General features: G+C 49.8%; 1 pseudogene; it reads right to left on the reverse strand.

Moving 5' to 3' along the window:
* The window catches only part of LOC149305311 (uncharacterized), a 64294-nt pseudogene extending 49318 nt beyond the window's left edge, over window positions 1-14976 (reverse strand).
* Window positions 14977-15300: the final 324 nt, after the last annotated feature.

The raw sequence follows: 15300 nt of genomic DNA on the forward strand, positions 1-15300 counted from the left end.
GCCAATCAGGGCCAGGGATGGTGGGAGGGACTGGGATTCCAGCCAATCCGGGCCAGGGATGGTGGGAGGGGTGGGGATTCCAGCCAATCAGGGCCAGGGATGGTGGGAGGGACTGGGATTCCAGCCAATCAGGGCCAGGGAAGGTGGAAGGGACTGGGATTCCAGCCAATCAGGGCCAGCGATGTTGGGAGGGACTGGGATTCCAGCCAATCAGGGCCAGGGAAGGTGGAAGGGACTGGGATTCCAGCCAATCAGGGCCAGGGATGGTGAAAGGGACTGGGATTCCAGCCAATCAGGGCCAGGGAAGGTGGAAGGGACTGGGATTCCAGCCAATCAGGGCCAGGGATGGTGGGAGGGACTGGGATTCCAGCCAATCAGGGCCAGGGATGGTGGAAGGGACTGGGATTCCAGCCAATCAGGGCCAGGGATGTTGGGAGGGATGGGGATTCCAGCCAATCAGGGCCAGGGATGGTGGGAAGGATGGGGATTCCAGCCAATCAGGGCCAGGGATGGTGGAAGGGCTGGGGATTCCAGCCAATCAGGGCCAGGGATGGTGGGACGGACTGGGATTCCAGCCAATCAGGGCCAGGGATGGTGGAAGGGCTGGGGATTCCAGCCAATCAGGGTCAGAGATGGTGGAAGGAATGGGGATTCCAGCCAATAAGGGCCAGGGATGGTGGGAGGGACTGGGATTCCAGCCAATCAGGGCCAGGGATGGTGGGAGGGATGGGGATTAAAGCCAATCAGAGCAAGGGATGGTGGGAAGGACTGGGATTCCAGCCAATCAGGGCCAGGGATGGTGGAAGGAATGGGGATTCCAGCCAATAAGGGCCAGGGATGGTGGAAGGGACGGGGATTCCAGCCAATCAGGGTCAGAGATGGTGGAAGGAATGGGGATTCCAGCCAATAAGGGCCAGGGATGGTGGAAGGGACGGGGATTCCAGCCAATCAGGGCCAGGGATGGTGGGAGGGATGGGGATTACAGCCAATCAGAGCAAGGGATGGTGGGAGGGACTGGGATTCCAGCCAATCAGGGCCAGGGATGGTGGGAGGGACTGGGATTCCACCCAATCAGGGCCAGGGATGGTGGGAGGGACGGGGATTCCAGCCAATCATGGCCAGGGATGGTGGAAGGGACTGGGATTCCAGCCAATCAGGGCCAGGGATGGTGGAAGGGCTGGGGATTCCAGCCAATCAGGGCCAGGGATGGTTGGAGGGATGGGGATTCCAGCCAATCAGGTCCAGGGATGGTGAGAGGGAGGGGATTCCAGCCAATCCGGGCCAGGGATGGTGGGAGGGGTGGGGATTCCAGCCAATCAGGGTCAGAGATGGTGGGAGGGACTGGGATTCCAGCCAATCAGGGTCAGAGATGGTGGGAGGGACTGGGATTCCAGCCAATCAGGGCCAGGGATGGTGGGAGGGACTGGGATTCCAGCCAATCAGGGCCAGGGATGGTGGAAGGGACGGGGATTCCAGCCAATCAGGGCCAGGGATGGTGGGAGGGATGGGGATTACAGCCAATCAGAGCAAGGGATGGTGGGAGGGACTGGGATTCCAGCCAATCAGGGCCAGGGATGGTGGGAGGGACTGGGATTCCAGCCAATCAGGGCCAGGGAAGGTGGGAGGTACGGGGATTCCAGCAAATCAGGGCCAGGGATGGTGGAAGGGACTGGGATTCCAGCCAATCAGGGCCAGGGATGGTGGAAGGGACTGGGATTCCAGCCATCAGGGCCAGGGATGGTGGAAGGGACTGGGACTCCAGCCAGTCAGGGCCAGGGATGGTGGAAGGGATGGGATTCCAGCCAATCAGGGCCAGGGATGGTGGGAGGGACGGGGATTCCAGCCAATCAGGGCCAGGGATGGTGGAAGGGACTGGTATTCCAGCCAATCAGGGCCAGGGATGGTGGAAGGGCTGGGGATTCCAGCCAATCAGGTCCAGGGATGGTTGGAGGGATGGGGATTCCAGCCAATCAGGGCCAGGGATGGTTGGAGGGATGGGGATTCCAGCCAATCAGGTCCAGGGATGGTGAGAGGGAGCGGATTCCAGCCAATCCGGGCCAGGGATGGTGGGAGGGGTGGGGATTCCAGCCAATCAGGGCCAGGGATGGTGGGAGGGACTGGGATTCCAGCCAATCAGGGCCAGGGATGGTGGAAGGGACTGGGATTCCAGCCAATCAGGGCCAGGGATGGTGGGAGGGATGGGGATTCCAGCCAATCAGGACCAGGGATGGTGGGAGGGACGGGGATTCCAGCCAATCAGGGCCAGGGATAATGGGAGGGATGGGGATTCCAGCTAATCAGGGCCAGGGATCGTGGAAGGGACTGGGATTCCAGCCAATCAGGGCCATGGATGGTGGGAGGGATGGGGATTCCAGCCAATCAGGGCCAGGGATGGTGGGAGGGATGGGTATTCCAGCCAATCAGGGCCAGGGATGGTGGAAGGGGCGGGATTCCAGCCAATCAGGGCCAGGGATGGTGGGAGGGACTGGGATTCCAGCCAATCAGGGCCAGGGATGGTGGAAGGGACTGGGATTCCATCCAATAAGGGCCAGGGATGGTGGGAGGGATGGGGATTCCAGCCAATCAGGGCCAGGGATGGTGGGAGGGATGGGGATTCCAGCCAATCAGGGCCAGGGATGGTGGGAGGGATGGGGATTCCAGCCAATCATAAGAGCAGGGAAAGGTTCTGTGGTTGGTTTGGTATGCTCTCCAGCTCTTTTGGAATAGCAGAGTGAATGGAATGGATGGAAGGGGAGATAGATATTTGTCAGGCTCCTAATTGCAGCCCCTCTTGCAACACAAAAGGCATTACTTTGAAAAAGGAACAGTTTGTATTGAAGAAGATTCATGTAATAGAAGTGACTTTTTTTGTCAGGAATGAATGAAAGTAGAAACATATCACTTTTATAACCATATGAATCCACCCCACTCCATTTACCAATAAAGCTAATTAGTTGGATAGCCCTTTCCTGCCCTTTTCTGCGCAATGTCCTCCAATGCGGGATTCTGGCAGTTTCCCCAAAAACAATGTAGCTCTCTTGTGCCTTATCTCAACCACTTCACCTGTGGCCTTGGACCACAGAGCTCAGCGACACAACAGTTTTAATTGACGTTATGGCATGGCTATATATATAGCTATCTATAATATAAAACTTTATCAATCTCCACATAATATGATACCATATGAAAATATAATAAACATAAACCCTATGCAACATAATATAATATAAAAATACCAAGAACTCTCTAGGTTCCCCCTCCTTTTACAGAGACCAGTCTTTTAAACTCAAGCCTCTGTTAGAAGGATGATTCCCACACATTCCAATCCTAGCAAACAATCACATTCTTTAGCCACGATCTCCCTACCTCTTTCTAGTATCTTCTATTAAAGGGCATATTAAAACATATTACTTTAACCCACCATAAATCCCAACTATCTTAACTCTAATTTAAAGTATAGACAACCTTGGTATCTATGCAACCTCCGCTTGTGTTGCTTTAGCTTGGGAATTGGGGGCTGGCTTAGGGAGGGGTTGAGCAAGTTCCTTTGGACCTCAGACTTTGCAAAAAGGTGTTAATGGATGTTTCTGCCTGGATTCATCAATAAAGCTTCTTTTGTTTCAAATGAGTTTGATCTCTTGAGCACAGGACTGACTCTAGATCTCACATTGCAACTTCAGGCTGATGCCCCTTGCCTGAGAGATTGAGACTGTCCCATTGTGACCTCAGTCTGCTGCTCCTTACCTGAAGGATTGAGACAGGACTGTTGTGATCTCACCCTGAGGTTCCTTGCCTTAAAGACTGAGATGGGACTATTATGACTTCAGGCTCGTGCTCTTTACCTGAGGGATTGAGGCTGGCCCATTGTGATCTCAGTCTGATACTCCTTATCTGCAGGAATAAAATGGGACTATTGTCACTTCAGACCTGGAGGACTGATACTGGCCCATTGCAATCTCAGGCTGACGCTCATTGCCTGAGAGATTAGGACTGGCGCAGTGTGACTTCAGGCTGATGCTCCTTTCCTGATGGATTGAGAAAGGACTACTGTGACTTCAGGCTGATGCTTCTTTCCTGAAAGACTGGGAATGGCTCATTGTGACCTCAGGCTGATCCTTGTTGCCTGAGAGATTGAGACTGTCCCATTGTGACTTCAGGATGGTCCTCCTTACCTGAACGAATGAGATTGGCCCATTGCAATCTCAGACTGATGCTCTTTATCTGAAGGATTGACACTAACTCATTGTGAGTTCGGGCTGATGTTCCTTCCCTGAAGGATTAAGATGGGCTTATTGTCTTCAGGCAGGTGTTCCTTACCTGAAGGATTGACCCTGGCCCATAGTGACCTCAGGGTTATGATCCTTGCCTGAAGGATTGCGTCTGACTCATTGTAACCTCAGGCTGATGCTCCTTACCTCAGGCATTGAGACTTTCCAATTGCGATCTCAGAATCATAGAATCCTAGAGTTGGAAGAGACATCAAGGACCATCCAGTTCAACCCTCTTCTGCCATGCAGGAAATCTCAATCAAAGCATCCCTGACAGATGGCAATCCAGACTCTGTTTAAAGGCCTCCAAAGAAGGACACTCCATAATTCTCCATTGAGGGAGTGTGTTTCACTGTCAAACAGCCCTTTCTGCCAGAAAGTTCCTCCTAATGATGAGGTCGAATCTCTTTTTCTGGAGCTTGCATCTATTGCTCCGGGTCCTAATCTCTGGAGCAGCAGAAAACAAGCTAGCTGCCTTCTCAATGTGACATTCCTTCAAATGTTTAAACAGGGCTATCATATCACCTCTTAACCTTCTCCAGGCTAAACATGCCCAGCTCCCCGAGTCTTTGCTGATAGGGCATGGTTTCCAAATCCTGCACCATTTTAGTTGCCCTCCTTTTGGACACATGGCTCCAGTTTCTCAATGTCCTTTTTGAATTGTGGTGCCCAGAACTGGACACAGTATTCCAGGTGGGGCCTGACCAAAGCAGAATAGAGTGGCATTATTACTTCCCTTGATCTAGACACTATACTTCTATTGATGCAGCCTAAAATCGCTTGGACTTGTTAGCTGCCACATCGCACTGTTAACTCATGTTGAACTCGTGGTCTACTTGGACTCCTAGATCCCTTTCACACGTAGTTTCATTCAGCCAGGTGCCCCCCATCCTACATCTGCTCATTTCCTTTTTCAGGGTCCCAGACAGGAGGAAAAGGAGGAAGAGCAGGAGGCCCTTTAACAGCTCCAGGGCCAGCAGCGAGGCTGCAGCTCCCTTGGCTGGTGGAGGAGGGAGAGCTGCTGGGGGTGGCACTCGGCCCAGTCCTCACTCCGAGACTCCTAGACTCCCGTGGCTCCTTCCCTCGTTGTGGGCAAAAGCCCTATAAAGACCTGCCCCCTCTACTCCTGCCGCTGTTTCAACAGGAGGGATAAAGAGGAAGGGCAGGAGGCCTTCTCACATCTCTTGGAGCACCTGCGCCTTTTCCCTCTCTCCTTCCCCTTTTTGTCCAGTCCTGTCCTGGGCAGGAATATTTGTTGATAGCGTATGCTTGCTTATTTTAACTTTTTAACTCTTACCTGCATCTTTTGTCTATGTGGGCATAAATAGATTTGTTGTAGTCTGTATATGTTTCATCTAGTTGGGATATTGTCTATTGGTTGAGTTGCTGTTGCAAATCTCTTGATATCTAACTGATACTAGGTACTCCTTTGTCACAGAATGGATACAGCTAGAAGAGATTGTAAACTTCTGGAAGCGTCTCCTTTTTTGGCCCAATCTCCCAAAGAAAAAACTGTGCAAACAAAGATTACCCAATACTATACCAAGAGTAGACAAGACTCTGCTGACAGAGACACTGAATCTAAATTAGAGCCTAATAATACTCAAGTGAGAGGAGCATCCCCTCCAAGCTAGATTGGCCGCTTGATAGCAATGGCTCCTTGGTGCTTGCACTCAAGAGCCCTTCCCTCTCAAATCTTGCCTCTGAGATAGCAAGATGGGATGACAGTAAAGCATATGCAAGAGGATTATTAACCCAGAGGATGAGAGAAATAAAAAGGTTAGAGAAACAAAAAGAAGATAAAATAAGGAATGAACTTAAAGTTAAAGAAGAAAATTTGAAACAAGCAATGGAGGATAAGAAAATAATAAATGAGATAAAACTCCTAAAAATAGAAAAAAAGGTAACAGAGGAGATAGTGGACAACTTAAAGAAACTTAAACAAAATCAATTTGAAAACGCTAACAAAATAAGTCGCTGAATGGAGAATAGATTGAGGAAAGAGAGGGGAAGAATTATAACCAAAATTAGGCAAAATGATAAGATTATAACGAAAGAAGGAAAAATTAAACTGCGAACTTCATCCTTCAGGGGAAGTGTGACCCCAATCAGGACAGGTGGATAAACTTCCTTCCCCGGGCCTGGGGAACCTATCACCAGTACTTCCGTTTTCTCTGGATTCAAACTGAGTTTGTTTTCCCTCATCCAGCCCATTACCGACTCCAGGCAGGCATTCAGAGGAGAGACACCATCCTTAGACACCGCATCAGTCGGAGACACAGAGAAACATATTTGGGTGTCATCAGTGCCCCCGATACCCAACTCTCTGAGACATTCCAGAAGGATACCGTGGTCAATGGTATCGAAAGCCGCTGAGATGTCCAAAAGCACCAACAAGGTCACGCTTCCCCTGTCGATGCCCAGACGGAGATATCACTTCGTTATATAAACATTTCTGCTTCGGACTCAAGAGTGGCCATTCCTCCTCACTCCTTCCACTCTTCCCCCTCAGTCTCTCTCTCTCCCCTGAAGGCTTCAAACTGACAAGTGCCAAGCGCTGAGGCAGAGTAGGGTTTGGCTATTATTTTAAATGTATATTTTACACATATTTTATGTTATTATTTTTTCTTCTAACCCACCTTGATTCCTTCGGGAAAAGATGGGATCCAAATAAATTATTATTATTATTATTATTATTATTATTATTATTATTATTATTTCATCCACAGTTAGAGGGCATAAGAGTGCAGTGGAGTAATCACTGTTGTATATAATGATGCATTCGGCCTTCAAAGGAGATAGAAGGAGATGACATTGTAGATTCTTTTCTGTGTATTAACTGTGCTTTGGATAGAGTAGAAGAATGTAAACTGAGTAACAAGATAGAAGTAAATATGAAATAGAGAAAGAAAGGAACGTTATGATACATGGTAAAGTATAGAATAAATTAGAAGTGAGGAAGCTGAAATAAGATCTTCTTTCCTATTCTTCTAGAAGTGAGAAAGAAAGGGAGAAAGAAGTTAGATGGAGTAAAAAGAGTTAGGTATGTAGTTGAAGGTATGTGTAAGTGTAGAAGGTAGAGGTTACAGTTGGGTAGAGTGGAATGATGAGTAAGAGAGTGGTACAGTTGTGAAGGAGAGAGAGAAAGGAGAGAGGTGGAAAGAATGAGAAGAAGGTAGTAGGAAGGTAGAATGACATGCGGTTTAAAGAATAGCGGAGGTAGGAAGGAGAAAGATGAAGATGGAAGAAGTAGATGGTATTAAGAAGAACAAAAAAAGAACAAGTGTGATGTATGTTTGAATTATAATTGTATTGATTGTATGGTGGTTTATTCTGAAAATAAAAGGAATTTGAACATTATTTACAGTTTGACCTCAGTATCTGCTGAGGTTTGGTTTCAGGACCCCACAAAGTAACCAAAGTCTGTGGATGTTCAAGTCCTATTACAAACAATGGGGTCGTAATATGATGTGGCTTACATAAAATGGCAAAATCAAGGTTGGCTTTTTGGGGATATATTGAGATGCAGAATCTGTTGATACTGAAAGCTGACTGTGAAATTTTAAAAAGCAGTTGAAATCATCCTATTAAGAGAAATGTAACCCATGTCATTGGACCTCATGGAGAAGTGGTCAGATGGAACCAAGGAGAATGTGTTTCTTTGGTTGGTTTCCCTGGAAACAATTGAGAATCTTCTCCACGGTGGGAGTTGAGTCAGTTGAGGCTGAGAGAAGGTGGAGAGACCTCAGGACAAGAGCATTTCTCTTGGTTCGTTTGCCTGTTTCCTATTTTATGTTAGTATTTTGAGTACTGTCTTTCTTACAGTGGAAGCTGCTCCTGAAGGCATCACAAGTTGGACTGGTTGATCTCACCTGAAAGCATCCTTCTTATTCATTCACTGCTATTGTTCATCCATTGAACTGTATAGTTGTGTTATTTATTAAACTTCATCCCACCTTTCTCCCAGGGGTGGGTCTCAAGGTGGCTTAGAATACAAAATGTAGAATGAACAAAAGCATTTTTTAAAAAGAACACATGCGACTAAAATAAGGATACTGTTGTTCTTTCGGTTGCAAGTTAGTTCTCCAAGATCTGTAAGGGATGATCTACAAATGTTAACTGGGAAGGAAAGAGGACATTGGAGGAGAGTGGCTTGCAATTATATCACATAGACAGTAGTGAATGGAGACTTCCATGTGCTCTGTCTCTTAGTCTGAGCTCTTTGTGGTGCTGATTCTATCTTGGAACTGGGCTCAGGGCTGGCCCTACCATATAGGTGACCTAGGCGGTTGCCTGGGGCACAAAAAGACCAGGGGTGCAATTTGCCCGCTCTTCTCCTGCTGCCCAGGGCCTGACTCAGGGGAAGCAAGGGCCGGTGCTTGGCTGGAGCGCAGATCTAGCCCCGCCGCCAGCAGAGCAGCAGCAGGCGCGACTTTGGCACTCTGGGGTGCACGCTCCCAAGGGCCCTCTCCCTTTCCTTTCTGGCTGGGCTGGGGGCTGGGGCAGCCAAGGCAGCGGCAGCAGGCAAGGGCAGAGGGCACTTGGCTGGAGCGTGTACGAGCGCACCTCCGGCCCCAGGACGCAAAGTCTCGCCTCCTGCTGCTCTGCTGCTGGGGCTAGAGCAGGAGTTCCCAACCTGGGGATTGCAACCCCTTTGGGGGTTGCCAGGTTGGGAATCCCCCCACCTCCCCCTCCCCTTCTCCCCGCGGGTGCCGGCACTGGAGCAGAAAGGGGAATGGGTGGGGTTCCCTCCTTTGCCTTCCCCCTGCGAGTGCCCGCTCTGGCTCAGCCACCCGAGAGGAGGAAGGGACAAGGGGCGCCTCCTCCTCTCCCTTCCTTTCCGCGGGTGCAGCCACTTCCAGGGAGGAAGGGGGGGCTTCTCCTCCTTCTCCTTTCCTTCTCGCGGGTGCAGCCACCCGAGAGGAGGAAGGGACAGGAGGGGCGCCTCCTCCTCTTCTCCCTGGGGCTGCCAGGTAACCGCGGGGAGAAGGGGACGGGACTACAAGCCCCAGCGGGATTTGCGACCAGAAGTCCCGCACCTTTTCCCTCGGCAGCCTCCCTAATTGGTTGGGATGCTGGGAAGGGGTGGGAATTCCGACCACAAAGCCCACTAGGATTGTAGGCGGGCAAAAGTCCCACCCCTTCCTGGCTTCCCAACCAATCAGGGAGGCCGTGGGTGGGGACTTTCGTCCCCAATGGGGGTCGCAGTCCAACAAAGGTTGGGAACCGCTGTTTTAGTTGGTTGTGTTCTCCATTTTTGGAATGTCCTACAATTTGCCCTACATTTTGTTGTACATCATATCCTACTTTTTTCCTACATTCTGAGGGGGTACCGGGGGAGGCGCCAAAATATTTCTCGCCTAGGATGGCCAAATATCTAGAGCCAGCCCTGACTGGGCTCCAGCCCCATGGATGAAAACCTGGAGGAAATTCAATGCCCCAATAGTATGGAAGTCACAGACTGACAAAGTTTACATGAACTGTGAAAAATGTGATGTTTGTTTTGCTGTTGTCTGTCCTAAATTTCCCATCTCCACTTAATGACCCCAAGATCAAGCAAGAAGAGAGAAGGAGAAAACTGTGTCTCCTTCCACTTTCTCAACCCCAGGCAGAAATGTATGAACCTCTTCCATGGCCATGCTTAGTCACAGTTTTACCCCTTAAAAAACACAATGCTTGTAATCTTTCACAGAAGACATATTATTTGGGAGGCAGTTCAAGAAAAATCCTACCAGGAAGGTGCCCTAAATTCCTTCTCCTAGGCATATAGGCTGGTGGGCTTTTTCATCCACAGTCATACGGTGGAGGTGGCCTATGACAAAGCTCCACAAATGAATAACTGCCTTCAACTTGAGCACTAGCGAACCTGTTAAAAGTTTACACGCATGAAGAGAGTTCTGCCTGATGTATCCTATGATGCTTCTTCTGAGTTTCACTTCATTTGCGGAGGTAAAATTGTATTCATTTGTTAGACTGTTCTTATACCTTTTTTAAAAATCTTCTCCAGACAAAGGACTTGGAAAGAAGAAAGGTCTTTCCACAAAATTGTCTGGCCTTAAGATGAATGAGAAAGGCATCATGCGAAATGAAGAAGAGACGGTGATCGTGAACCAGACAATTCTTGCTGACCCAGAGGAGGGAGCCAAGTGAGTCTGGGACACTTTTATGCAATAGGTTCTTGGCCTCAGGAGAAAAGCCGCAATATGGAAAAGGGGCACCACCTCATCTTTCTACTCTTTGTTCAAATGGGCAGGTTTTCTCTGACCTACAGAGTCAAAGCAGCCCATTTGGATGTTGAATGCGGATTGGAGGATGACTCACATTTGCCACTGGGATCTGACTGGCATGGCTACAGAAACGTGGATCTCATAGAATCAGATGACGACCTGTAACTAACCGACAAGCTACAGAAGAAGCCTCATGCACTTTCCATGGTGTTTTAGAGTTGGGCAGCGTGTTCACATCTCCTTGTCTTGAAAGAGAGTTAGTTTTTCCTCCCCACTGAGAATTTATCCTGAAAGTAACAGAGGTCAGGGCAGGGGAACATTAAATCCATCCCAAACTTTTTACTGAACTCTCTTCCCCCCAATAAATTCAATGTCTTGGATTGTCAAGATAAAAACCAACATGGATTCACTGTCCCACTAAGATGGAAGCCACTAAGGGGGTTGGATACAATGGGACACAGACCTTTGTCTTTAGTGAGAGCCATGCAATGAGTTTTATGAGGCAAGTCAGGTCAGATCTAGGAGTCCAAGTAGACAACAAATTGAACGTGAGTCGACAATGCGATTTTAGGCTGCATCAATAGAAGTATAGTTAGAAGTTAAGAGGTGGCATGATAGCCCTGTTTACATACTTGAAGGGATGTCATATTGAGGAGGGGGCAAGCTTGTTTTCTGCAGCTCCCGAGACTAGGACCCAGAAGAATCGATGCAAGCTCCAGGAAAAGAGATTCCACCTCAACATTAGGAAGAACTTCCTGACAGTAAGGGCTGTTTGACAGTGGAACACACTCCTTCCTTAGAATATAGTGGAGTCTTCTTCCCTGGAGGACTTCAAACAGAGGCTGGATGGCCATCTGTTGGGGATGCTTTGATTGAGAGTTCCTGCATGGCAGAATGGGGTTGGACCCCTTTGGGGTCTCTTCCAATTCTGTAATTCTATGAATCCCCTTAAATCTTCCATCATTTTGAGATAGTCCATCACTTTATCCCAGTCTTATTATATAATGTACTATATTCCAGTATTCTTTGACTTTGCGCTTCTCCAAACAGATCAAAGCAGCTAACAGTAAAAGCATCAGTAAAATACTGTAGCAACTTATCATTGTTGCTTCCAAAACCCTCCCAATTCCTCCCATCCACCTTAAAATACAATTAAATTCTTAAACAGTGATTAAAACAATGATTAAAAATAGAGCAGAGGCAGTTAGAACAGTTGTTGAACAATTTATTAAATGAATAGGAGATTGCTGTGATGTTAATCTGGAAAGGCCTGCTGTAAGATATACGTCTTGATGGCCTTTTTAAAGCCTTCAAGACCGGTGATGGACAGGTTGCTTACCTGTAACGGTATTTCTTCGAGTGGTCATCTGCGAATACATACAAATGGGTTGTACTGCGCCTGCGCAGTGCCTTCGGAAACTTCTGGAATCACTAGGCAAAGTACACTTTGCAACATGCTGAAACTTTTTGGCGGTAACCCCGCCCATCCCCTATAAAACCTCCGTTCCCGCTCTTTTCCCCAGTTCCGCAATTTTCCGCCGTGTAGGCGACTAAAACAGAGCCAATCAGAGCAGGACACTGAGGGGAGGATGGGCGGGATTTGTATGTATTCGCAGATGACCACTCGAAGAAATACCGTTACAGGTAAGCAACCTGTCCTTCTTCTTCGTGGTCTCTGCGAATCATACAAATGGGTTGAGACTGGCAAGCTAAGGTCAGTGGAGGCGGGAGTGTCATGACACCTCTGTAACCAGTAAGTAGTGGTCAATAAAGATAACTGAATACAAGTATAATAATTGATGGTTTGTTTTATAAACTTGCAAAGAAATCCCACCTCATGAAACATTCCCAACGAGGACCTCGAAACCAAACATTGAGTCCTTAAGAAAACTCAGGCTGCCGGTATGGAACAAAGTCGACAGCCAAGCATAATCAGTGTAGTCCTGATACCAAGACAGCCCTCCCGAAAGCGGCGTCCTTTTTGGCCCTAGTGTCCAACCTGTAATGCTTAATAAAAGTTAAAGGTTGAGACCAGACGGCAGCCTTGCAGATATCGTCCAAAGGTATACCAGACAGGAAAGCAGAAGAGGCCGCTACCGCCCTTGTGGCATGGGAGCGAATCCTGGTCGGCAAGGGCTTGCCCACGAGTTCATAAGATAGGGCAATGGTACTCGAAACCCACTTAGAAAGTCTCTGAGCAGACACGGGCAACCCTCTCTTCGGTCCCGAGTAGCACTGGAACAGTCTCTCAGAGCGACTCGAGTCCCTAGTTCTGTCCAGGTAAAAGGCTAGTGCCCGACGAACATCCAGGGAGTGAAGGGCCCGCTCGGTATCGGTAGTCGGGTTCGGTGCCAGGGTCGGTAAAACAATATCCTGGCACATATGGAAGGTGGAAACAACCTTGGGTAAAAAGGAAATATCTGTCCTGAGAACTACCTTGTCCAAGTGGAACCTAAGAAAGGGTTGGTCCCGACGTAAGGCACAAAGTTCGCCCGCACGGCGGGCAGAGGTAATAGCCACTAGAAACACCGTTTTCCAAGTTAAAAGCCTAATGTCCGTGGTGGCTAGAGGTTCAAATGGCCTAGATTGTAAGGTCCCCAACACCGTCTCGAGACTCCAGGCCGGAGTCGGTAAGGACACCTGGGGGTGTAAATTATTGCAGCCCCTTAGGAATCCTTTTACTAGGGGGTCCTTAAAAAAGGAGGGCTTCCCATCAAACTGGAAGGACGAGCAGATAGCAGACAGGTAGCACTTCACAGAAGTGACACAGAGGCCCGCATCAATCAGGGACATCAGGAATTCCAGGACCACCGAAGTATTCACCTGGGCCAGGGAGAGGCGTCTGTCAGACAGGAATCGCAGAAATCTGTTCCACTTAAGTCTGTAGGATTTTTGGGTGGCCGGCTTCCGGGCAGCCAAGATGACATTCCGTACCGAGGCCGGTAGCTGGGCTAAGGATGGATTTTCCATGCCACCAGGGGAAGGGTCTCGATATCCGGGTGTCGAACCCGACCTCCTTGAACCGTGAGGAGATCCGGCCTGGGTTCGAGCCGGAGAAAGTTGGCTCGAGAGAGGTGAAGAAGGCAAGGAAACCAGGGCTGTCCGGGCCACCAAGGCGTGATCAGGATCGCGTCCGCCGCCTCTGAGATCATCTTGGAGACCGTCCTGGTGATCAATGGGAAGGGGGGAAAGGCGTAGAGTGCTATCCCCGACCATCGGAACCCGAACGCATCCCCGAGGGAGTGGTCGTCCGGCGTCCGGGAGCAGAACTGGGGACAATGGGAGTTGTACACGGTCGCGAACAGATCTATCTGTGGGGTTCCCCATCGAGTAAAGAGGTCGTGTACAGTCTCTGGGTGGAGCCTCCACTCGTGACATGACGAGGGGGACCTGCTTAGTAGGTCCGCCTGAGAGTTTTCGGCGCCCGGCAAGTGGACTGCCTGAAGTAAAATGTCCCGGGCGATGCACCAGTCCCAAAGTTGGAGCGTGATGTCTAGAAGGGTGCGTGACCTGGTGCCTCCTTGCTTGTTCAGGTAGTACATCACCGTGGTGTTGTCCGTCCTGAGCTGGACAACTTTTCCCGACAGTGAGGACTCGAAAGCTTTTAAGGCCTTTTCCACCGCCAACAGTTCTAATGCGTTGATGTGGAGTGTCCTCTCGTCCAGGGACCAGATGCCTTTGGCCCATAGGTCTAAGGCGTGAGCACCCCAACCGTCTTCCGATGCATCCGTGGTCAACACCAACTCTGGCTGGGGCGGCGAAAAGGGCATGCCGGCGCAGACGTTCTGGCAGTCGAGCCACCAACGGAGGGAGCGGATGACTGATCTTGGTATGGTGAGTCTGCGGGAGGGGGGGTCTCTTTCCAGATCGAAAACCGACAGGAACCATGACTGCAGTGGTCGAGCCCGAAGCCTTGACCATGGAGTAACAAATGTTGTCGACGCCATGTGACCCAACGCCACCTGGACGTCCCTTGCCAAAACCCGCCTTCGGGTGGTGCACCTGCTGACGGCCCGGGCCAAGGCCTGGAAACGGTCCGGAGGTAGAAACGCCATACAACTGTTTGAGTCGAGGAGGGACCCAATGAACTTTATCTGCCTGGTGGGGAGCAACTGGGATTTCTCGAGATTGACCACTAGGCCCAGGTCTCTTAAGAGCTCGAGTGTCTCTGAGGTGTGCCGTTGTAGCTCTTGACGTGAAGGGGACACGAGGAGCCAGTCGTCGAGGTACGGGAAGACTCTCATGCCGCGGCGATGTAGGTGAGCAACCACGGGCGCCATGCACTTGGTGAAGATGCGAGGAGCAGTAGAAAGGCCGGAGGGGAGGACGTTGTATCTGTAGACGTCCGTCCCGACTGCGAACGCCAGAAACCTGCGGTGGGACTCCCGGATGCTGACATGGAAGTAAGCGTCCTTTAAGTCGATCGTTGCAAACCACAGGTCCTGCTGCAACAAAGGTAAAATAGAAGCAAGCGTTACCATCCGGAAACGACGATAAGACAGGTAAGCATTCAATTGTCTAAGGTCCAATATGGGCCTGACTCCCCCATCAGGTTTCGGGACCGTAAAATAACGGGAGAAGAAGCATCTAGGGACGTCGACGGGATCGACAGTGGAGATGGCGCCTTTGGCGAGAAGGGTGCGTACTTCGTCGAGAAGGGTGTCTGAGGGGGGAGTGGACAGAATAGCTCCAGTTGGTGGGAGCTCCTCAAATTCAAGGGCATAACCCCTACAGACGATGGTGAGGGCCCAAGAATTGGTGGTGATTGGGGCCCAGGTGTTAGAAAAGGGCCTCAGTCTGTCCAG

This window comes from Sceloporus occidentalis, unplaced genomic scaffold (genome assembly GCF_023333645.1).
Source record: "Sceloporus occidentalis isolate IW3139 unplaced genomic scaffold, rSceOcc1.0.p SCAF_12, whole genome shotgun sequence".
NCBI lineage: Eukaryota > Metazoa > Chordata > Lepidosauria > Squamata > Phrynosomatidae > Sceloporus > Sceloporus occidentalis.